Source organism: Ovis aries, chromosome 12, assembly GCF_016772045.2.
Source record: "Ovis aries strain OAR_USU_Benz2616 breed Rambouillet chromosome 12, ARS-UI_Ramb_v3.0, whole genome shotgun sequence".
NCBI lineage: Eukaryota > Metazoa > Chordata > Mammalia > Artiodactyla > Bovidae > Ovis > Ovis aries.
In genome coordinates, this window is record NC_056065.1 from 49,881,711 (window position 1) to 49,903,718 (window position 22,008).

General features: G+C 59.1%; 1 long non-coding RNA gene across 1 annotated transcript; it reads right to left on the minus strand.

The window, feature by feature from the left end:
• Positions 1 to 546: 546 nt before the first annotated feature.
• On the minus strand, positions 547 to 21,858 carry LOC121820795 (uncharacterized). The gene is made up of 3 exons (XR_006061495.2): positions 2,760 to 21,858; positions 2,164 to 2,368; positions 547 to 1,627 (listed from the first exon to the last, which is right to left on the minus strand). It is a non-coding gene; the product is annotated as an uncharacterized LOC121820795 (long non-coding RNA).
• Between the last annotated feature and the right edge of the window lie 150 nt (positions 21,859 to 22,008).

Below are 22,008 nucleotides of genomic sequence, written 5' to 3' on the forward strand. Positions count from 1 at the left end.
GGGACCTTGTGGTTCAGGGTGCATTGCTCTACATCTGAAGAACTGACAGCTCCCTACCGTGAGCGTGAACCCTCTCCTACCCACATGTCCACTGAACACCAGGTTTTCCTATGGCTGCCAACACAGGAAAACTAGGAAAGGGGTCCATACAAAACAAGAAAAGAGATGTCTTTGCTTTCGCAGACTCCATGGTGCTGGAGAAGATTCTTGAGTGTCCCTTGGACTGCAAGGAAATCAAACCAGTCAGTCCTAAAGGAAATCAACCCTGAATATTCATTGGAAGGACTGAACCTGAAGCTGAAGATCCAATACTTCGGCCACCTGATGTGAAGAACTGACTCACTGGAAAAGACCCTGATGCTGGGAAAGATTGACAGCAGGAGGAGAAGGGAGCAACAGAGGATGAGACAGTTGGATGTCAGCACCGATTCAATGGACATGAGTTTGAGCAAACTCTCGGAGATGGTGAAGGAGGACAGGGAAGCCTGGCATGCTGCTGTCCATGGGGTCGCAGAGTCAGACATGACTTCGCAAGTAAACAACATCTGGACCAAAAATTTTCTGTTGTACCTGAGTCTGTTCCTTCTACATGGCTTTGACTCCCATACAATCAGGTGACTTGTAATTGAAAGAAGGTGGTTGGAAGGCTGGACAGGGAGGGTTTTCAGCCAAACGCTCGATTCCTCCCGCTCCTTCAGCCAAGCCATCATTCTCAGGAGGGCCAAGAGCCTGAGGGCCCCTGGATGGGCAGTGCCTGACTCCAGGGGGCCCCCTCCCCTCTGCCTTCTGGCTTTGCAGGGCTCCAGGAAGGGGTCTTAAGAGGGGACCAAGTGGAGGAGACAACACTCCCAGAGCTTGAGAACCCAGGTTGAAGCCAAAGTGACTGTGCATAGGTGAGGGGTGAAGGGCCCTGAGATTCAGGAAAGGGCCTGGACTGGTTTGTAAAACTTCACTGCTTCAGTGGACTTTGAGGTTTCCTTCCCCAAAAGATGTTGGAGTTTCTAGAGCAGCTGAGCCCACCCCAACCACCATGGGCCAGGGCTGCTGTGCCTAGAGAGTCAGTCCGGTCCTGTCTTCTCCACAAGCCCAGCTGGGGCCCCACCTGTTGACCTTCCTCCCATCAACTCATCACTGCAGCTGTCCTGGCAAGTGGCCTACTCCTCCCACTGACCACTGCTACAGGCCACTCACCTCGCTGGCAGGTGGAGGGGCCAGGCCACAGGTACAGCCATGTCTGGGGGCAGAGGAGGAACCCAGTGCACCAGGCCACCCAGCTCACTCCCCAGCCCTTGCTGCACTGATGGGTATGGGCAGCTGGTCGTGCACATGTTTGCTCAAGAGATAAACATGCACTTATGGAATGCATACCCCCATGGGCATGAGCCAAGTTCTGGGACCAGTGGGGAAGGAGACCAAATCCTGCCTTGTGTGGCATCCGTCTCCTGCAGCCAAGGAGGCCAAGGATGGACAAACCTGCTTGTAAGGGAGCAAGGTCATTCAGGCCCCTCAGAGGCCTCCAGCAGCTGGGTGCTGGCTTTTGGAACTGGCAGCGCCCCAGGACCCAGGAGATGAGCATGCTGGCAGTGATGTGGTATCCATTGCCACGGGGAACAGCTTAGACGCCCAGCTGGGAGAATGGACCAGGAGACTCAAGTCAGCAAGTGCTTACAGAGACGCCCACAGACAGCTTCCCTGGAGGACCAGCCTTGCCCTCCTTGGTCCCACCTGCTCCCTTATCCCTGCTCCCTGGGAAGAAAACACTTGGCCTCAAACAAGCACAGACTGCCATTGTCAGGAAAGGGCTAAGATCCTGTTTATCTTTATGTTGTTTAGTGGTTTGTTTGATTTTTGGCTGTGCTGAGTCTTCGTTGCTTAGCCGCAAGCAGGGGCTGCCCTTCACTGCTTGGCTTCTCCTTGCAGTGGCTTCTTTTGCTGAAGGCTCTAGAGTGTGGCCCAGTGGTTCGTAGCACACAGGCTTTGCTGCTCTGTGGCATGTGGACTCTTCCCGGGCCAGGGACTGAACCTATGTCCCCTGCTTTGGCAGGCAGATTCTTATCCACTACGCCACTGGGGAAGTCCCTAAGATACTGTTTCAAAACTTTAAATTTGAAAAAAAAAAATCACTTAAGTAACACAAGTTTGATAAAAACTTAAACCTTTTACCTTAGTTTGGGTTCCACTGAAGCAGATCCTGAGACTTGGGTCCAAAGATTTGGGTCCAAACAGTGTGTCTGGGAGATGTTTCCAGGTGGGAGGAAGGTGGGCAGAGGGAAGGCATGTGTGTCACCAGCCTGCCACTTCAGGCTCCTGGAACTGGACTGTGGAGCCCAGAGCGATGCCATGGGGCTGTCCTGATTGAGGTCAGAGCCTGAGGAGGAAAAAGACATCTGCTGGCCAGGCAGCTTGATTACTTATGGGATTGAGCCAATAAGGAAATGAATTATTGGTGACAAGTCAGATGGGAATTTTAAAATGGAAAGGAATAAATAAGTGCAAGGCATTGAATTGGACTTATCCATGTGGACGCATGAGACTGTAAACGGGGATGCATGTTTGTACAGGCGTCCATATAACCCCGAGCTCTCCCCAGGGAAAGGCCTTGAGAGGAGAGACACCCCCAACAGCAGCAAGCACCCTGAGAAGCTGTGTCTTGGCTTCTAAGTGCCATCCTCCACTAAAAGGAAGCAGGGTCCTTTGGAAAAACAGTTGGTCATAGGGCTTGGGCAGAGAGAGGGTAGAAAGAGTCTGAAACATCTTACCATGCTGGGAAGTAGGAAAGTCCAGAGGATAACAGGGACTGGTCAAGAGAGACGGTGTAGCCGCTTCAAGAGGACGGGCACCCACTGGCAAGTCAGAGATGCTCACAATGGTAGGGTATCATAACCACAAAACAAAACAAAAAACCAGAGGGCTGTGCATAGCCAGTGTATTTAAATATGTATTAAAATAATAATATTTGTAACTTGAAAGTTTGGTGAGAAATGGTCTATTTGCCTTGTTTTACAGTTCTTCCCCACAAGGCTCCCATCAACTGCTAAGGGAAGATGAGTGAGTTCCCGGAGGCGGGGGACACTGGCAGGCACCACCCAAACCCAGTCATCCAAGTGGACGCCAGCGATCATCATATTAATCGTGACCCTGCACCACCTGACTGCGGGGGGAGGGGGAGCGGAGAGTCACTTCCCTCTTCCTGCCAAAGAGGCATAGCCTGCATCTGACCATGCCGAACCTCTAGCACCCACACAGAAGGACTTTGTACAGAAAGGCGGGCCTGGAACCTTCAAAGGCATCAGGGCCTTACAGAGAAAGGCCGAAGAATATTCTGGACTGATGCAGACGAAAGATAGAAAGGCTCAGAGCAATGTGTGGTCCCTGGCTGGACATGGTTACTGCCGATGATGTTATCAGAGCAGCCTAAAATGTGTCTGGGGAGCAGAGGGCAGCAGCCCTGCCCAGGACGTGGCGCTGCAGGGTGTGATGGAGTCCCGTGCCAGCAGTTCACTCTCACATGGCACATGGGGTGTGGGGAGGGTGTGTTCCTGTACTATTCTTGCAACTGCTAACTTCTCTGTTAACCTGCGATTGTTAGAAAACACCCAGTTTATTTCTAAGAATGTTACAGGGAGAAGGCATGGGTTCTCTGTTGGGTCCTGTGAGCCTGAGCTGCCCAGTGGAGTGAGCACCAGCCTAGGGCCACTGAAAGCCCTCCAGTCAGGCAAGGCAGGTGAGACTCCACGAGTGTCTCCTGCAACTCCACCTGAGATGGCAGACGAGCTGGACCCCTTCCTGGCCCAGCATGAACGTGTGCCAGGGAACATAGGTCTGCTCTTTAAATGTTCTGTGAAAAGGCAGAAAGAAGGTGCTTTGCAGGCCTGGAGACAAGGACAGAAGGGAAGCCCCATGGTAGAGCAAGATGGAGACTGAGCAGCCTACCTTGGGCTTGGAGCTGGCCTCACGCCCCCAAGGACAGGGGCTTAAGCACACTATGGGATGCAGTTGAGGCCACAAGCCACTTCTCAAATGGGAGCTGGAACCAGGCTTCCAGCATGACCACACAGGCTCAGAAGAGGCTGTCTGGTCCCTGAATGGGATGTAGAGATTCTTCCCAGCACCCTAGAGGAGGAGCCCAGAGAGCAACCAGCCCAGAGCAGGACAAGAGAACAGAGGGTGCCAGGATGTGATGGACTATAGGATGCATTTGACTAGCTCCAAACTGTATGGAGGGCTTTCCAGGTGGCACTAGTGGTAAGAACCTGCCTGCCAATGCAGGAGGTGTAAGAGACACAGGTCAGGAAGATGCCCTAGAGAAGGACATGGCAACCCACTTCAGTACTCTTACCTGGAGAATCTCATGGACAGAGGAGCCTGGTGGACTACCGTCCATGGGGTCGCACAAAGAGTTGGATATGACTAAAGTGACCCAGCAAGCAAGCAAGCAAGCAACTGTATGGAGGGCCTGCTGGGTGAGATGGAAGATATTAGCTCTAGGCACTAGCTCAGCAGTTGAAAAAGAAAGCAAGGCAAATATTAACTCCAGGAAAAACATAGGGAAAATCTAAGTAGAGTTCACCACTTGGCTTAAGCAGTGAATGTATTGACATAGTTATAATAGTGTAAACAACAATTTAGCGCATTTGCAGGGAGAAAGGAAGAGAAAGTCAGGCAGGGGCAGGGGGTATTGGATCAGAGCTGCTGCAGTGACATGTCACAGAGTCCAAAACTTGAAGAAAGGAATAGCAGAAGCACATAATTCAGAAAAACAGAAAAATCAGAGAAGGAACAGCTGAAAGAATTGAGAGAGGCTGAGCCCAGGCCACTGGACCCAGGGTCAGGGGGAGGTGGCTCAGTGACCACTACAGACTTGTCCACAGTGTCCTAACCTCTTGGTTCCTTTTGTTCCCTTCATCTACGTGTTTTTCTTCGGTAAGAACCAAGCAAACAGAGTGGAACTCTAAACTAAAAATAAGTAACAACAAAAAGACGTAGTCACGTGTTGTTATTGCTGTTCAGATGCTCGGTCGTGTTCGACTCTTTGCAACCACATGGACTGCAGCACAACAGGCTTCCCTGTCCTTCACCATCTCTTGGAGTTTGCTCAAATTCATGTCCATTGAGTCAGTCATGCCATCCAACCATCTCATCCTCACATTCGCTCCCTCAAAATGACGCAGTTTGGGACATTAAAGAATACACTTTGAATAAGTCATCAATTAAAGAAGGAATCAAAGTGGAAATCACAAGTTTTCAACTGAAAGTCAATGGAACACTTTCAATCATGGGTGCAGCTGACGTAGTGCTCAGATGTTTATGGTCCTCAGTTTCTATGTCGGAAACAAGAAAGTAGTTTTTCCCAAGTGAGGGAACCACAGATATTTTAAATTTCCTCTTTGTGATGACCTGCATTTTCTGGTTTTCCAAAGAAGCTGCTTCAGTCTTGTTGACCTTCCCTCTTGTTTCTTCTAAATCATTCTGTCTGGGAAGGATTCTCCCCTCCCCCCATGAAACCTTCTGTAGGGTCAGCCTCCTGGCCTGTGTAAGAACTACTCACCCAGGGGCTGAGGGTGTGTGTGCCTCCCCTGGGTACTCGGGGGCCAAGGCCTGGGCTGGGTCCCACATGGGTCTGGCACCCAGTACTCAGTCCAGACCTGCTTCATGGTGCTCAGCTGGAGTGGTGCTTGGGAAGCTGAGCTGAGCACCTGGCCACAGGGCATGGGAAACACCAATGGCCATGATGGTGAGCCCGGCACACCACCTCAGAGGTTGGCAGAGGGTGGGGGCTGCCTCCCCTGGAGCCCCAGGTCCTGCCCACCCCCACTGCAGGCAGCAGCCCCAAACCCTGCCCCCACCCAGGAGCTGCCACCGTCTTCCTGGAGTGGGGAGGGACAAGTGGGCCCCTTTCCCATGCCAGACACAGTCACCCAAATGCCCACCCCATGGCCCTCAGGCCCTATCCACCCCCCTCACTGTAGCAGGCCTGGCCCCAGCCTCTGGGCACGTGGCCTCAGGCTGCAGGGTGCTCTGTGGGCACCTGCCCTGCGGCCTAACTCCCGCCCAACAGGACCCTGTCCCCTGAAGCATCCTGCACTGCTCCAAGCGGAACGTGCCCCTTGCTGGCCATGCCCCACCAATCACAGGGTGGCCGCCTATGGCCTGCAGCCCTGGGCCCCAGGATGAGGGGCCAGGGTGCTGAACTGCAAGGAGCGGGGAGCCAAGCCCTTCAAGGACCCCCTAATGTCCCCTTCACCAGCAGACACTGCTCAGTGGTGCCAGGTGGGCACCAGGGACATGATGGGTGGAAAGGCAGCTCCTTGCCTGCAGGAAGTTTCCCACCAGACACTCCAGACTCCGGGACTGAGCTGCCTGACGCTGATATCGACAGAAGAGCCCGGTGGTCAGGATGGCCTCTCCAGACCAGTCGCAAGGGCCGCTGTGATACACGCACCTACACATGCAGCTCTGAGGGCATGATGTCACTTCCTGGGTCATGGCAGGGCACACTGAGGCTCTGGAGGCCTGGGACCTGCCCAGGGCACTGTGTAGTGAGGACATGGGCACCCAGGTGAGGCCCAGCCATCTGCAGCAGGTGTTGGATGGGGGCTCTGATGAGCAGTCCAGGCAGGGGGCTTCTCTGAGGGCCACTCAGAGACCCCAGTGACCCTAGTGAAGCATGGAGCAACAAGAAGCCCCTACCTTTAGGACATACCCCGTTGACCTCCCAGCAGCCAGGTAAAGCCTGAGATCCAGAGGGACCCCTGGCCTCTCCCACCTTCACCCTCATACCCCCCCAGCACTAGAATAGGCCCTACCTCCTGTCTCCTGGGCCCATGGCCCCTCCAGCTGCCTCCTTCTCACTGTCCTTCCTAGCCACACTTCCTGGGAGCAGGGTCTGCCCACCCCGAGCTCCCAGCCCACTCCTGTGTCCTCTGTGTATCGCCACCACCCCCAGGCCCTGGGGTCGTCTCTTCTAGCTTGTGACCTAGCCCTTTCCAATGAGGAGCAAGCACTCTGGGTACCTGTTAGTGGACATCTGATGGCGGTCTCATGGGACAAGGGACCTTCCTCCAGTCCAGGCAACCAGGGGGTCAGAGGTCCACAGGCTGGGTGCTTTGGGAGCTGGTTCCTACTGGGGAGGAGGGGGTGCATTGCTCCGGGGCCCTGGGCATGCCCTCTGCGGCTGCTCTAAGCCCCTCCCCTCTGGGCCTGAGGTTGCCTCTCCAGGAGAGAGGGCTGCTGGGCTGGCTCTGAGGTTTGGGCCTGTCCCACAGTGGGTGAGGGATGCTGCACACCCCAGAGGGGAGGGGACACCAAGGGGTGGTGGACCAGCCTCCAGCAGGGAAGAAAGAACAGGGAGGCCATGTCCCCCTGGCTAAGCATCCTGGGAAGGGGCTGAAAGACAGAAGGCAGCTAGTGCCCACCCCCATCCAAGGCCCCCCAGGCTGCTCCCAGAGAATCTTGGGCACTTAGGGGCCCCTGCTCTGACCACACTCCTACCGGTGCCCAGTTGGGGGAGTGGAGCAGGGTGGATCTCGATCTAAGAACCCCAGGCCCATCGACAGCACCTGGACCTGGTCCCTCTCTGGCCCCTCCAGCCCCAGGAGGACCTGTGCCCTGGCTCTGCACCCCAGGCCAGCCAGCAGGCCCCTCCTGCCGCCAGGCCCTGGGCCCCTCTCTCCTCATAAATCGGAGCCACACTCCGGCCTAAGCAGCCCCCCCCCCGCCCTCCTGCCGTCATTCCTGGCAGACTCTGCAGTGAGCTCACCCTTACATAAGGCATCTGAGCTATTTCTTGGGGGAACGAGCTCCCCCTGCACGGGGCTCCATTCCCCCCTCATTTCTGCAGCCATCGACCGCCACCAGCCAAGGGCATCTGGGCACCAGAGACAAGACCCCTGCACTCCCAGGGTCCCCTCCCATGTGGGGAGAGGGCTCCCCCAACCCTGCAGAACAAGGGTGGAAGAGAAGAGACTACAGGTTCTTTCAGATTTGTTGAGAGGCTGTGGGCAGAGATGCAGCCCCACCATCAGCCTAGGTGGGAGGGGGAGAAGGAAGGTACTTCCCCAGGGCAGGGTGAATGGGATGGACTGCCTTCCCTCTGGGCCTGGAAGTGGCCCGCTGCTGTGCTTTCAGCACCCCTGCCTGGTGCTCTTGGCCCCTCTGAGAGCACTTGGTTCATCTGTGGGCCCTGAGCCCAGCATTTCAGCCAGGACTGTGTTCTTAGAAGGAGCAGCAATCAGGGTCCCCTTTGGTCAGGACAGAGGACCCCTCCCTGCGAAGTGCCACCAGAGCCTCCAGCAGGGCAGCTCTGCTTCCTGGAGGTGGGCACCAATCCAGGAGCCCCTCGAGGCTGCAGGGTCCTCTCAGGCCTCTGGGGAGAAGAGCCCAGGGACCTCAGACCTCCTGCCTCATTTCTGTGTCCTGGGACCATGAGGATACCGCGGGGCACCAGAGGCTGCAGCTGAAGGGGCGTCCTGACAGTGTGTGCTGGGTGTTTCAGGAGTCATGCTGGCTCCTGGCCTGGAGAGGAGCAAGACAAGTCCCCTCAGGGAAACTGAGAGAGGGGTGGCCATGGGGCCAGAGGGACCAGGCCCCCTGCCGCTTCTCCCCTGAGGTGCCCCTCCCCCACTCCCCTGGGCCTGGGCAACTGAGCCTTGGGACTCCATGCAGACTGCCCATCCAGGCCGCTGGGCGTCCTGAGTTCCTGCCTCTCTGCCACAGGAGGAAGAGGGGAGGAAAGTGGCCCCAGGGCTGCCTCCGCCACCTAGAGAAAGCGGACTCCAGACACTCCCGCCAGAGCCTGGTCGCGCCACGCCCTGCTTGGGGACAAAGCTCTGGGAGGGCAGGCGGCAGGGACCCCAGGACTTCGGGCTGCGGTGGGGCTGAGCCGGAAGCCCCAAGGCCCCTCCTGCAGCTTGCAGCCCTGGGTCTCTGTCCTCCTCAAGAAACAGGGAAGGAGACCGTGTTTTCCTTTCTTTTCAGACTCGCGTTCTTGGAACTTACACCCTCTTGGGTTTGCTATTTTTACCCACCCTGAGCCTTCCGGTCTCCATGGCGACGCCTCCAAACAGCAGATTCCAGGCGGCAATGACGTCACCTGTCCCTTTCCTGCCGCCCAGGCCTCCAGCCGCTGCCACGGGGCCGCCCCGGCCACTCCCCGCCTCCCGCCCGGCTGAGCCCCGGAGCTGTGGGCCCTGCCACCTCCCCATGCCTGCTGCCCACCAGCCAGGCCCTTCCCCGGGGCCCTAAGCCTTGGCTCCCTGCCACGCCAGTGCCTGTGGGAGCTGCTGCAACCCTGGTGGCCCAGGAGGCAGGCCCTGCAGCTTTGCCCCTGCAGCCCTTCTGGTGACCATGCTGGGCCATCAGGATGGCAGGAGCATGGGGAGACCCTGTGGCCTGGTCTGATACACATCAGCTGTCACACTGCCCCCCTGCCCCGGGGCTGCTGCCTCCCCCATCCCCAGTGCGTGGTCTGCGGCTCTCAGGCTCCACATCTTGGGCCTAGTCTGACTGCAGGATTGGGGGGCCATGGTCCCTCCTCCTGGCCGAGGTGTCCTGTAGTTGGTCATGAGGCTGTGTCTTTATCTGAGCCATACTTTACCTAACTGTCCCTTCAACACTCAGCCCGAGGGCTGCCCTCAGCCCAGACGGATGTTGGGGGCACTCAGGACTGGAGGCCCACTCCACTCCTGGGGACTCAGACATTTGCCAAAAGGCCCGAGACATCTCAGCAGGGCCTCGCAGAACAGACAGTCAAGGCTTGGAGAGCCCGCATTCCCTATGTCCTTGCCACAGTCAGAAGGAGCTTTTCCTCCCACGGAGGAGCCTGGAAGGCCAGCCCTGGACCTGCAGAGAGTCTGCTCCTCCCCATCACCCCACAGGGCCCGGGGCCAAAGTAACCCAAACCCACCTCCACCAGCCTCAGCCAGAAAGCAGATGCTGGGTCTGGGGCCGAAGGGAGGGCGGGCAGGCAGGGCTGCTCTGCGAGGGTCAGAAGCGCTGGCATGGGCCAGGCCGAGGATCATGGCCACATGCCATCCTGCCAGCATCTGGAAGGGCAGAGAAGACATTGGGGTAGCCGTGAGCTGCCGTGTCTGCTCCCAGAAACGACAGACACGGCAGGAAGGTAGTTTCAAGACTCACATTCCTGCCCTCCCACTGGATTTCAGGTGTGAAGTCCCAACTCGCCCCCGTCCACACCGGCAGGCACACTCACAGGTCTGGGCAGGAGGCAGGCAGGTGGGCGGCCCTGTCTCCAGAGCCCCACACAGGCTTGTGCACAAAGGTGTGCAGAGAGCTTTCGGGGGGCACAGGTGGGCCTTCCACGGCTCCCCCAGGGGCCTCCCCATCCTGAGGCTGTGTCCCTGGAAGGGCTCAGGCCTGGAGGAAGCCCCGAGAGAGTGGGCCTAGGCTGGTGCAGACCCAGGCACTGGGTTCTGGGTGCCTGAATCTACTCTGCTGCCTGAGTGGAGGTGGCTCCAGCAGGAGGGACATGTGGCCTTGTCCAGTTAAGCACGCACCCCTGCAAGCTCCACAGAAGACACAGGTCTGAGGGGCTTCGGACAGTGAGGGGTGGGGGGCAGGCTTCATGCTACAGGTGTGAAGATTAAGGATGAAAGGCCTGTAGTCCTGGAACGTATCAGGAGCAGCCCCACCATTACCACAGGTGACTGCGTGGGCTCTGTTCTTCTACTCTCTTCCTTGGTTTTGTTTTTGTCTTAAAATATTTTATTTTATTTTATTGGCTACTTTGCATGGCTTGAGGGATCTCAGTTCCTTGGTCATGGTTTTCAGGTAATGAAGCCAGGAATCCTAACCATTAGGCCACCAGACAGCTCCCTCCCGCAGGGTTTTATGTGGTGGCTCAGACTTCTGGGACAGCCACAGCCCCGCATTTCCTTCTCACCCTGCGGGCCTCTCACAGGGGGCCCTGTTCGGAATTCTTGGACCCTAGGCTGAGATTCAAGTGCAGGCCGGGGGCTCTGACCCTGAGAGGCAATGTGTGGCTGTGGGTGAGACCCCCATACCAGGCATGACTATGGAATCGGTCTCCTCCACCAGGTTTATCAAGGGCCAAACTGTGATATGTATGTAGACAAGCAGAAAAGAATTCCTGTTCTCAAGTGCTTCTGTTTTCATGGGAGACAATGAAAAATGAAATTTCCACATGTTCTGTATTAGTCGGGGGTATATGCTTTTAAGAACAGACCAGGGGGAGGTGGGTGGGTACCAAGCGAGGGGGATAGTGCTTCTCATGAGGTCCATTCCAGCAGTGCCCTGTGATGGTAAGAGGTGAGTGCAGGGCACAGTAGCTGCAAAGGCCCTGACGCTGGGTGCGGCCAGGTCCCATTGGGGTCCATGCAGAGAGTGGAGCAGGTGGTGAGGGGAGGTGGGCCCTGGTGACTCCCCCAGCTTTGCTGCCCCCAGAGGATGGTGGTCTGGGGGACCCTGCTCTGAGCCAGCCAGGAAGGACCCCAGAGCCACAGCCCGTTGCTGGTAGGTGGATGGAGAAGCTGCCAGGGGAAGCAGGAGGTTCTTCCCCAGGGGAGGAGGGGTCCAGCCACCAGACCCCAGTTCCTCTACTTTGCTGGGGGCCAGGAAAGGGGTTGATTTGAAAGAGACAGGCTATTCTTCCGAGCACTTTGTCCCCAGTCCCGCCCCTAGCCTGGCACAGGGCAGGAGCCACCGACCAGGAGGAAAGCCATTCCCAGCCCAGTCCAAGCCCCTCTCAGTCCCTGGGTGGCCCCTCCATGCCCCGCCCTCCCCAGGAACCCACTGCCCACTCTCCTGCCTGCTCTGGGCACAGTGCAGGGGTTAAGGAAACAGCCCCTTCAAAGGGTGAGGCCGAGGCTGGCGGGCTCCTGGCTGCCACCCCAGCCCCACCCCCAGCACCCACAGATGCCACAGGCCTGGCACTGGCCTCTGCCCAGCACCTTCCCCAGACCCGTCCACCTCCAGGCCAGCACTGCCCAGCGGGCTCGCATCTCGGTGAGTAATATTTAACTTGGACGAGCTGATGGACAACTGCAGGGGAGACATTCACAACAAGTTTGGATTGCATCTGCTTGCCAGGAAGGAGTGGGGGAAGGGGAGTGAGGGCAAAGTTGAGAGGAAGAAAGGCGGGCAGGAGGCGGGCTGAGACCAGCACCCCAGGGAGGCTCCCCAGAGGGGCCCGGCGCCGCCCAGCACGCCTGGCAGCCCCTCAGCCTCGGCCTCCTTCCCCGCAGGAAGCACCTCATTCAGGGTGAGCCTTGGACTCAGCTCTGGGGCAGAGAACACAAGACGTGCACATGCAGTCACCCACATATACACCCACACACAGAGACCCCACCCCCGCCCTACATGCAGATACACACACACACACACACACACACACACACACACACACATAGACACAGAGAGCCATACACATAGACCCCCACCCTCGCCCCACATGCAGACACACAGATACAGACACACACACACACACACACACACACACATAGACACAGAGAGCCATACACACAGACCCCCACCCCGCCCCACACGCAGACACACAGATACAGACACACACACACACACACACACAGAGCCATACACACAGACCCCCACCCTGCCCCACACGCAGACACACAGATACAGACACACACACACACACACACACACACACACATAGACACAGAGAGCCATACACACAGACCCCCACCCCGCCCCACACGCAGACACACAGATACAGACACACACACACACACACACACACACACACACACAGACACAGAGAGCCATACACATAGACCCCCACCCTCGCCCCACATACAGATACAGACACACGCACACACACATAGACACAGAGAGCCATACACACATACAAACACACAGATCTACACACAGAACTTGTGGTTTTGAGCGGAATGGCCTGCCTGAAGCGCTGAGGCTTCAGCACAGGATGGAAAAACCCTCAGGCAGGAGCACAACCGAGGTCCAGCTGGCTGGGAGGGCCAGCAGGCCAGGGCCCTCCTGAGGCCTATGCACGCAGAATTGACCACCCAGTGCCCAGCTGGGCAGGGCCCCACTAGTGCGCCCTCCTTCCCCCTGGGAAATGTGGCCACTTCCTGGCAGCGGCTGCCCCAGAGAGTTTGGGAACACAGAACCTCTCCTGGCTCCAGGTGTCCACCTGTCCACACCTAAGAAGGCAGGGCCTGCTCCGGAGGACCAAGGGGAGAGGCCCTGGTTCCCTCATCTAGGGGACAGGTCACCCTGGGTCTCCAAGCCACATGGGGCCCACTTGCCTCGACCAGGACCCGGCTCTGCCAGCAGTTCCCGAGTCTGGGGCTGCTCCATCATGCCAGGTAAAAAGCTGCCCCCGCTCTGGAATGTAGCAAATCGAAGTTCTCAGGTTTTTTTTTTTTTTTCCATAAGCATGTATTTCCTGGGGAGAAACACACTCCTCTCCACCCCTGTAGTTTGTCCTGTCTACCCTTGGGGCACTGGGGGCCTGTATCATAAAACCCTGTCCCCCACCTTGAGGACGGGCCACCAGTGCTGGCTGGGTGGGCATCTGGCAGCTGGTGGAATGGGGCGCCTTGCCCAGGAGAGGGACCCTCACCAAGTTGCACCATCTGGTGGAAGCACTCAGAGCACTGCTTTCCCACTTCTGGTATCTGTGCTTGGCTCTGCAACTTTTCTTTCACTAGTGAAACTGTTTCATTTTGAACTTCCTCTTGGGAGTCAGAGTCCGGCCCTGACAGCAGCGTCTCTGTCTGAGCATTTGGACTCATGGCCTGGCTGGCGGGCTTGGCAAGGAGCCTGGACAGCATGAGGATCTTCCCTGCAGAGATCTTCCCTGCAGAGCGTGTGTTTGACGGTGCCGTGCGGGCCTGCAGGGGGACCCAGGTCTCCAGGATAGGAGACCTTGCTTCCCAGGAGGAAGCTGGGCCATCACCTACTGTCTGCAGCCAGGCCTGCAAGGGAATCCATAGGGGCGCCTATTCCTCCCCTACCCCAGAGGATGCCTGTGACGAAAGCACCTGGAACATGGCTGCAGGGTGCCTGAGAGCCACGCAGATGCTGTGGCCTGAACGCTTGAGGCCCCCAAATTCCTGTGTTGAGACCTAACCCCAGTTGGGGAGGTAGGGCGCCTGGGAAGTGTCTGGGTCTCGAGGGTGAGGCCCGCACTAGCAGAATTAGAGCCCTCACAGCTGTGCCCTACCCCATGAGGAACAGGACCTGGATGTGGGCCTCACCAGAACCCAACCATGCTAGCACCCAACCTCAGACTGCCAGCCTCCAGGACCAAGAGAGAAATCTATGCTCTCTACATCCACCATCTATGGTATCTTGTTACAATAGCCTGAACAGAGTAAGACACCGGGCATCTCTGTCCCTGCCAGTAGGCATCAGATCTCAGACCAGGCTGGAAGGAAACGGGGAAACCGAGGCCCGTGGTCACTCATCTTCCCTGCCTGGAGGGTGTGTCCAAGGCTCGGGGCCCAGGCCAGCCCACAGGTGAGGTACAGAGGCCGGGCCCGGGGTGGAGGATGGTGGGCCTTGAGGGGGCTCCTGCTGCCCATCTCAGCGCTCTCTGGCACCCTGATGTGGTATTTGGGGGGCGGTCAGGAGAGTCTCAGACTTCCCAGGTGGCACTAGTGGTGAAGAACTCGCCTGCCAGTGCAGGAGATGTAAGAGATGTGGGTTCGATCCCTGGGCCGGGAAGAGCCCCTGGGAGTGAGCATGCAACCCACTCTAGTATTTTTGCCTGGAGAATCCTAGGAACAGAGGAGCCCGGCAGGCTACAGTCCACAGGGTCGCAGAGAATCGGACACGACTGAAGGGACAGTGCACCTGCACTCATGAGACCCAGATCTCCACCACGGGCTCCAGCGGGCACCTGGCAGGGGCTCCTGTGTGCCCAGGCTCCTTCCCAGGAGGCAGCCATATATCAGCTGGGCTCTTGGAGTGGTACTCTGAATGCAAAGGCCCAGTGTAAAGAGAAGAATGTGTGAAAACATACTAATAATTTACATACGATTCCATGTTGAAAGGCAGTATTTTCGATACGTTGAGTTAAAGTGAAATATATTTTTACGATTAATTTCACTCTCCTTTTCCCTTTTCAGGGATGGCTGCTCTAATTTTGAGTGACCCAAGAGGAGGAACAGGCAGACGGACGAAGGCTGGGAGGGAGAGGGCAGGTCGGAGAAAGGCACAGTGGGGCAACCTGAGGACAACTGACTGCAGCCCCGGGAAGCACCGGGGGCAGGAGCCGGGGACCTGGCGAGGGCCATGCCGTTTGGGTCAGTCCGTAGGGCCCTGCGGTGCAGGGTGCCCTGGGACACTCGGTACAGGCCCATCGCCCACCACTGCCTGAAGTCCTGGGTGGCCCCAGGTCTCAACCACATCCTCCCTGCCACCTTGGCCAGCCACTTTCATCACGTGGGGAGGAAAATTTTCTATTCCAGGGGGCCGACCTCCCCAGGGCACCTAGAGGGGAATAGCTCCCTCAAAGGAGGTGGTGGTCCAGGAGATTTGGGGCAGTCTTTATTAACTGAGGGGCAGGCCAGGTGTCCAGGCCTGGGGACACCAGAGGGACACTGGCCACATGCACCAGCTGCAGGTCAGCGGACCCTGGCAGTTGGGTTGGCTGCATGTGGGCAGAGTCGGGTGGGTAATCCTCTCCCCAAGGACCTCAGGGGGCCTCTCCTAGCTCAGGAACGGCCTGTGGGACAAATGGGCACCCAGGATGGAAGGAGTTGGCTTCACTGCCTGCCTGTTCCTGGCCTGGGTCTCCCAGTCCAGAGAAGCTGCCCCTTGCCCTCTGCAGTGCTTGGAGCACCTGTACCACCTTCACCCCCGAGGTGGCCACTCAGGGGCAACGAGTTAGCAAGGCCACCAGCCAGGCAGCAGCACAGGAGACATGGGCTTAAGTCCCTGCTCAGAGCTCAGGGCTCATTAGAACAGCTGATGATGGGGGCTCGCATCCCACCTGTCCGTGGGGTAGGCACGGCACCTCCGACACAGGGTGAGTACCCCCAGAAGTGAGCCCTGAACTGGGCTGCCTGTGGGCGAGGTGTTGGGGGAGTAGCTCGGGGAGGCCGCCCAGCTGCCAGTCCTGTCCAGTAGCTTCCACAGCTGTGGACCTGATGCGGCCCCCAAGCCCTGCATCCCGGTGGTCCTGAGCCATCAGGGACCTGCCTCACCTCCCCTCCTGAGTAGGTGGACAGTCAATGCCAGGCTGAGCCCAGAGGAGGACCGTGTGGGCTCAGTTGGCCCCAGAGAGGGGGACACATGTGTGCTGGGGCTGCCAGGAAGGGTGGCCCAGCTACGCCCAGCCCAAGTGGGGTGACCAGTGATGTGGTCAGGAGGGCTTGGCCACGGAGGGCCCCTGGTTGCTCCTGAGGGAGAGGAAGGACGTGGCAGGGGAGGAGTGGGCTACACCCCTTTTCCAGAGCCTACTGAACCCCTGGTAGGCCCTCACTGCCCCCACTGGGGGCCCAGTCATGTTGGGGACGGGGGTACTGGTTTCTTGGCAGGTGGGCGCAACAGCTCAGGGAGGTGGAGAATGGCCCAACAGAAGTGCCCTGTCCCTGCCTCCTGGTCCCCTCCCCCACTCTTCTTCTCAGCAGCCAGATGGGCCTGAAGGTGCCTTGGGACTGAGCAGGGCCTGCTCTCCCCCTGGGCTTCTGCCCTGGCCGGGAACCCTCCCTCCCTCCTGCCAACATCCCACTCAGGCCCTGTGGAATGGCTGAGGGGGTGGAAGCCCCAGGAGGAGGAGGAGAGGAGATGGAGGCCCTAGGAGCAGAGGATAGGATGGTCAAGTGGCCAAGGCGGCTTGGGCAGGGGGGGGCTGCCTGGGTGGTACCTACTGGCCACCTGGCTTGACTCCAGCCATGTCCTGCTTGGCCCTACCTTGGGCTTCAGGCCACAGTGAAGGCGGTTCAGAGAAGTGACTCACAGGGCTGTAGCCACAGCTCTCACTGGCCAGACAGTCCCCTGCAGGCTTCAAAGGGGGCACTCAGGACCCGGGCTTCCCTCTGGCCTGGGGGGTTGCCAGGTACCTGGCGGCCATGTGGCAGCTGAGGCTGGAGCAGCCCAGTACCCAGGGCAATGGGAGGTGGGACCTGGGGTCCCACCTGCCTCCTGGATGATGAGGCCAAGGAGTCTCAGGTCAGAAAGCTGGCTTCGCCCCCTCCTGCCCCCCACCTCCAGAACAGACACAGACAGCCATGCCCTGACCAGTTGCTGCCCCAAATCTGGCAGTGGAAAGAGGAGACACAGGTCCTCTGCCAGGGGCTAGCATCTCTTGCAGAGTCTCAGGCTGTGACTCATGACCTGTGGTTGCTGCTGGGACCTCTGGTGGCTAAAGGCTGGGGTCCCTGTGAGACTCAGAAGCAGGTAAAATAACTCCAGGTGCACAGCTGCTTGTGGTGGGGGGCCCCCAACACACTCCTACCCGTTGGCCTGCCAGGGAGGCCAAACAACCGTCTGCTGACCCCTGACCTAGCCTCCGAGTCCATACGGGGAGGGGCTAAAGTCTTTGTGCCCTTGTGAAAAGAGGAGGGGGGCTGGTGGGGGAAGGGAAGGGAGGAGGTCGAGGAGCAGGAGGGGGAGCAAGGAGAGGATGCAGCTGAGCCCAGCAGCACCTCTTGGGGGGGACGCCCAGCCCTGCCCGAGGACAGCCCTGCCCCGAGAGGCCCCCAGGGAGGGGCTCGGAGCTTTCTGGGTCAGGCCCTCTACAGCGGGAAATCAGAGATGGCTTCCACAGAAACGGGGGAGGGGGTTGATGCAGTGGGGGCCTAGGAGCCCAGGCTCCGGTCAGCAGATCAGCTGTAAGTAAGCAGGTGAGAGGCCACTGCAGTGAGGAGCCGGTCCACCCCGGGGTCTCCATCTGGAGAGGCTGCCATCTCTGGGAGGCAGAGGGGGAGGGGAGAGGCAGGGGGAGGGAGAAGGAGGGGGAGAGGCGGGGCGGCGGAGAGGAGAGGAGGGTCCCGCCCCACCCTGGACCCCGCCTTCTCCGCAGGACACTTGCAGAGCTGGCTCTCCTCAGGCCACGTTCTCAGCCACAGGACAGCAGCTTCCCCGTCCTGGGGATGCTGACGGGACCCTGGGTGAGAGAGGACACCCTGCTGCCTCCTCCTCCTCCGCACTTGGGGTCTTCAACCCACATGTGGTGCTGCCAGCTTGGCGAGTCCCTGTGTCTGAGTCCAGTGGCTGCTGCACAAATGACCGACTGGGGGCCACAGCAACGGGGTCCACCCTCACACTCCGGAGGCCAGAACTCCACACTCGGGGCGTTGCGGGGGCCCCAGCCCCCTGGAGGCGCTGGAGAGGACCCTTCCTACCACCTCCGGCCTTCTGCAGCTCCGTGTTCCTGGGTTTGTGGCTGCACCCCTCCGCCCGCTGCCTCCACTGCTACCTGGTCGGTCTCTGTGTGGCTGTATCCAGCCATGCATCTTCATGCAAGGACACCAGTTGTGCTGGACTCAGGGACCACCCTGACCCAGCACGGCACCGTCTTAACCCTATTCCAGCTGCAAAGACTCCATTTCCATCAAAGTCACACTCTCACGTTCCCAGGGACACTGTTCGGCTGCCCAGTAGCCTCAAAGCTTGGTGTCTGCTGGACTGACATTCTCCACAGGAGCCAAGGTGGTGCCCCCGCTAGCTCCCATGCCGCCTCCTATGGGCCTGGCACTCCTGAAGCTCGGGGACACCATGGGAAGGACATGGCACCCTGGGCCCATGAGTCCCACTGCGGGGCAGGAAAACCCAGCCAGGCGATGGGTTTGGGGAGGGTCAGGAGGGCTTCTCTGCAGGCAGGCCCCAGAGGAGAGCCGAGGGGTCAGTAGGGGTGGAGATGTGGGGACAGAGACGGGGCGGGGAGCACAGGGCAGCAGCAGAGGAGGGTGCTGGGGCAGGAGCGGAGGGGACCTCAGGGAGGACAAGGTTCGCTATGCATGCTGGGAGAGGGTGGCTGTCCAGGCGAGAGGTGGTAGCCAGGGTGGACTCCTGGTCACAGGCCACCATCTCTCCCCCGCCGCCTGGCTGCCCCACTACTTTCAGGCTCTTGAAGTGGGGGCTGGAGGCCCAGCTTGTCCTTGGCTTTAGCCTGCTGTCAGTGCCGGCTCCTGGCTACGGACACCCACTCCTCTGCAGCCGTGACGAGGGGTCCCGAGGAAGCTGTGGTGCCCTCGCTTCCACAAGGGTGAGTGGGCCCCGAGCGCCCGCTCTGTTGCCCAGTGGATCCTGCAGTGTTTCCCAGACAACTGTTTCAACCCAGCCTGTTTGCCTGGAGCTCCGCATGCCCGCGAACGCCACCACCTGGCTCCAGGCCTGCTTGCCCGCTTGGCACCCACAGGCCAGCAGGTGTGGCCACCTGGGAAAGCTGGGCTCCAGCTCTCAAGACCAGGCTGGGCGGCGCAGGCACCAACAGGGCACCCACATGGAGGACAGGAGCCCAGTCCCCAGTTTCACTTGGCAATCAGAGGCTGCGCTGCTCCACGGGGCTGGTTGTACCCGCCAGGCTCAGGCCCTACTCTGCCTGCCTGCGCTGTCTTGACCCCATTTGCCGGGAGCCCTGATGGCAGAACTGACCCTCAAGCAATCAAAGGAGGGTGTGGGGAAGCCAAGTGGGGCTCGGACCTCACCAGCCAGCTGGGGTCCAGCCAACAGATCTTACCCTGCCGGCTTGCCTCAGAGTTGGAGGCCTCGGCGTGGGTCAGTCAGCGGCAAGACCCACTCCATGGAGAGGAGGGCAGAGCACAGTCACCAGGCTCCGAGGATACCAGGAGCCCAGATACCTGTGGCTCCTGGTAGTCAGAAGGTGCTGGAAAGGTCTGGGCCCTGACCAGCTGGCAGCAAATGGCACCCTGATTCTGGGAGGGGAGGAAAGGGGAAAGGGGACTTCGTTTGCCATAATAGATGAAGCCAGAGCACCCGGGGGTAGCAGTCTCTCAGCTGGGCCTTGCCTGTGGCTGCAGGGTGGGGTTGTCACCCCCTCACCCCCACCCACTGGAGCCTCTTCTGCTTCATTGGAGGGGTACCTCCTTCAGAACGCTGAAACATTCTCCGTAAACATGAATTTGGCTTGTAAAAATCTCATTTCCATAGTGCAGCGTCAGTCCCAATCAGAAATTATTTCCCAGTAAAGCCCATGGCCCCTCACTGCAGCAGATGGCTCAGAAAATAGGAGACTTTTAATCAAGTTCAACTTTTAAACTTCCTCCAGCCCCCCTCCTGGCACTGCATCTTGCTCATAGCGCCGGGACAGCTGGGACAAGGTAGTCTCCTTCCACCTCCAGAAGGTCCCCGTGCAGGCTGGGCAGGCGGCGGGCAGCTGTCGGGAGAGCGCCAGCCGAGGGGCTAGAACTCCTGCTGGGGCCAGCACCTGCCATGTGCTTGGCACAGGGGTCACCCCAGCTCTGTTCTTGGTGGAAGTGTCCCAGGCTGGAGGTCCTGGTGATGATGGGGGAGCTAATCCCCAGCAGCCGGATGAAACCAGAGAGGAGAAGCCCCCGGAGACAGCCTTGACATGTCGCTCTGGCTCTGCCATCCCCACATGCAGGCCCCGAGGGCCTCCATTCTGCCCCCACCAGCAGCCCAGGGTAAAGGAGACCCCTAGGGTGATTAAGGCCAAAGGAGAGTGGGTGCCCGCTCACCTCATGCTGAAGGCTGGAGCCAGGCTCAGCCAGCCCCTGGCAGCCCCCGGGACCTGCCCTCAGGCCTCCCCATTGTCCTGGGTCCACCTGAGACCCTCCTGGTTCCTGCCTCAAGCTACCCTTCCTGGGTCTGGGAGCTGGCAGTGTGAGGTCCTTAGAGGAAATGGCTGGGATGCTGAGGACCCCAGGGCTCCTGTTGTGGGGATCAGCCGCTCACATAGATGTCCCCACACAGCTTCCCAGCATGTCCTGAGAGCTGGGCACAGGCTGGCTATCTGAGGCCTGGTAGGTCCTGCTTGCCTTGGGGAGGACTGGTGTTCCTCCTGAGAGTCTCCAGGCGGGCATGCAGATATGCAGTGATGCTTCCAGGAACAGCTTTGAAGCAGTGGAGACTGAAGCCAGGGTGAGGGTAGGGGGGCTGTGGCTGGGGACGACAGACACGAGCCATTCGGGGGTCCTCAGTCAACCAGCCCCTGTGACATTCCCGGCCCGCCTGTGAGTCCCCTCACCCGGGCTTCTCTCACCTGGGAAAGTGGCGGGTCACCTCCTCTGGGGCCCCAAGACCACCCACTGTAGCAGCTCCCTTGTTTAGACACGCACAGGCTGTCTCCCAGGAACTGGCAGGCTCCAGGTGAGAGCTCTGTCTCATTTGCTCCCCCAGGCATCTTCAGCCTCTAGACCAGTCCCTGGCCCAGAAGAGTCCACTCTGCTCTGGAGGTCTGCATGGCAGCTGGATGGAGGTCACTTGAGTGGCCTCAACTTGGGGACAGGGGCGCCTGGGGGCTGGAGTGTGTCACATGGGGGGGTGCCACAGATCCAAGTTGGAAGAGGCAATCTGTGATGTGACGAGGGGCGGAGGTGAGGAGACTATGGGAGCTCCTGCAGAAGGGTGTGCAGAACAGAGTTGCCGAAGCTGTGGGGCTGGGGAGGAGCCAGGGAGAGCCCATGACCCCAGTGGCATCTGCCTGTGGCCTGGAGAGGAGAAGGCTGCCACCCAGTATCCCCTGCACCCCTCAGCCCTGGTGGGACCCCAAGGCACCGACTGCACCAGCAGAACAGACAAGGGTGGCTGGGCATCTGCTGCCACCAAGTGGCGGATTGCAAGGTCGCTGGCTCAGCGAGAGCGCCTGGGGCCCAGGGTGTCCAGGAAGCTCCTCGCAGGCCCTCCGAGCACCCGGACCCTGGTCTTCTCACTTCGTCTCTTAATTAAGGAAACTAGGCTCCTCCCTCCTGTAAGGAAACGCGGACGTCCTGAGAAGGTTCTCCCAGGCTCAGGATTGTCCAGAGGAAGGAGGCAGAGCCAGGACCAGCGGCGAGTGGGGACGCCAGGGCCCCCGGCCGCCTTCCCACCCAGTTCCTCCTCCTCGGAGGTCTCTGCAGA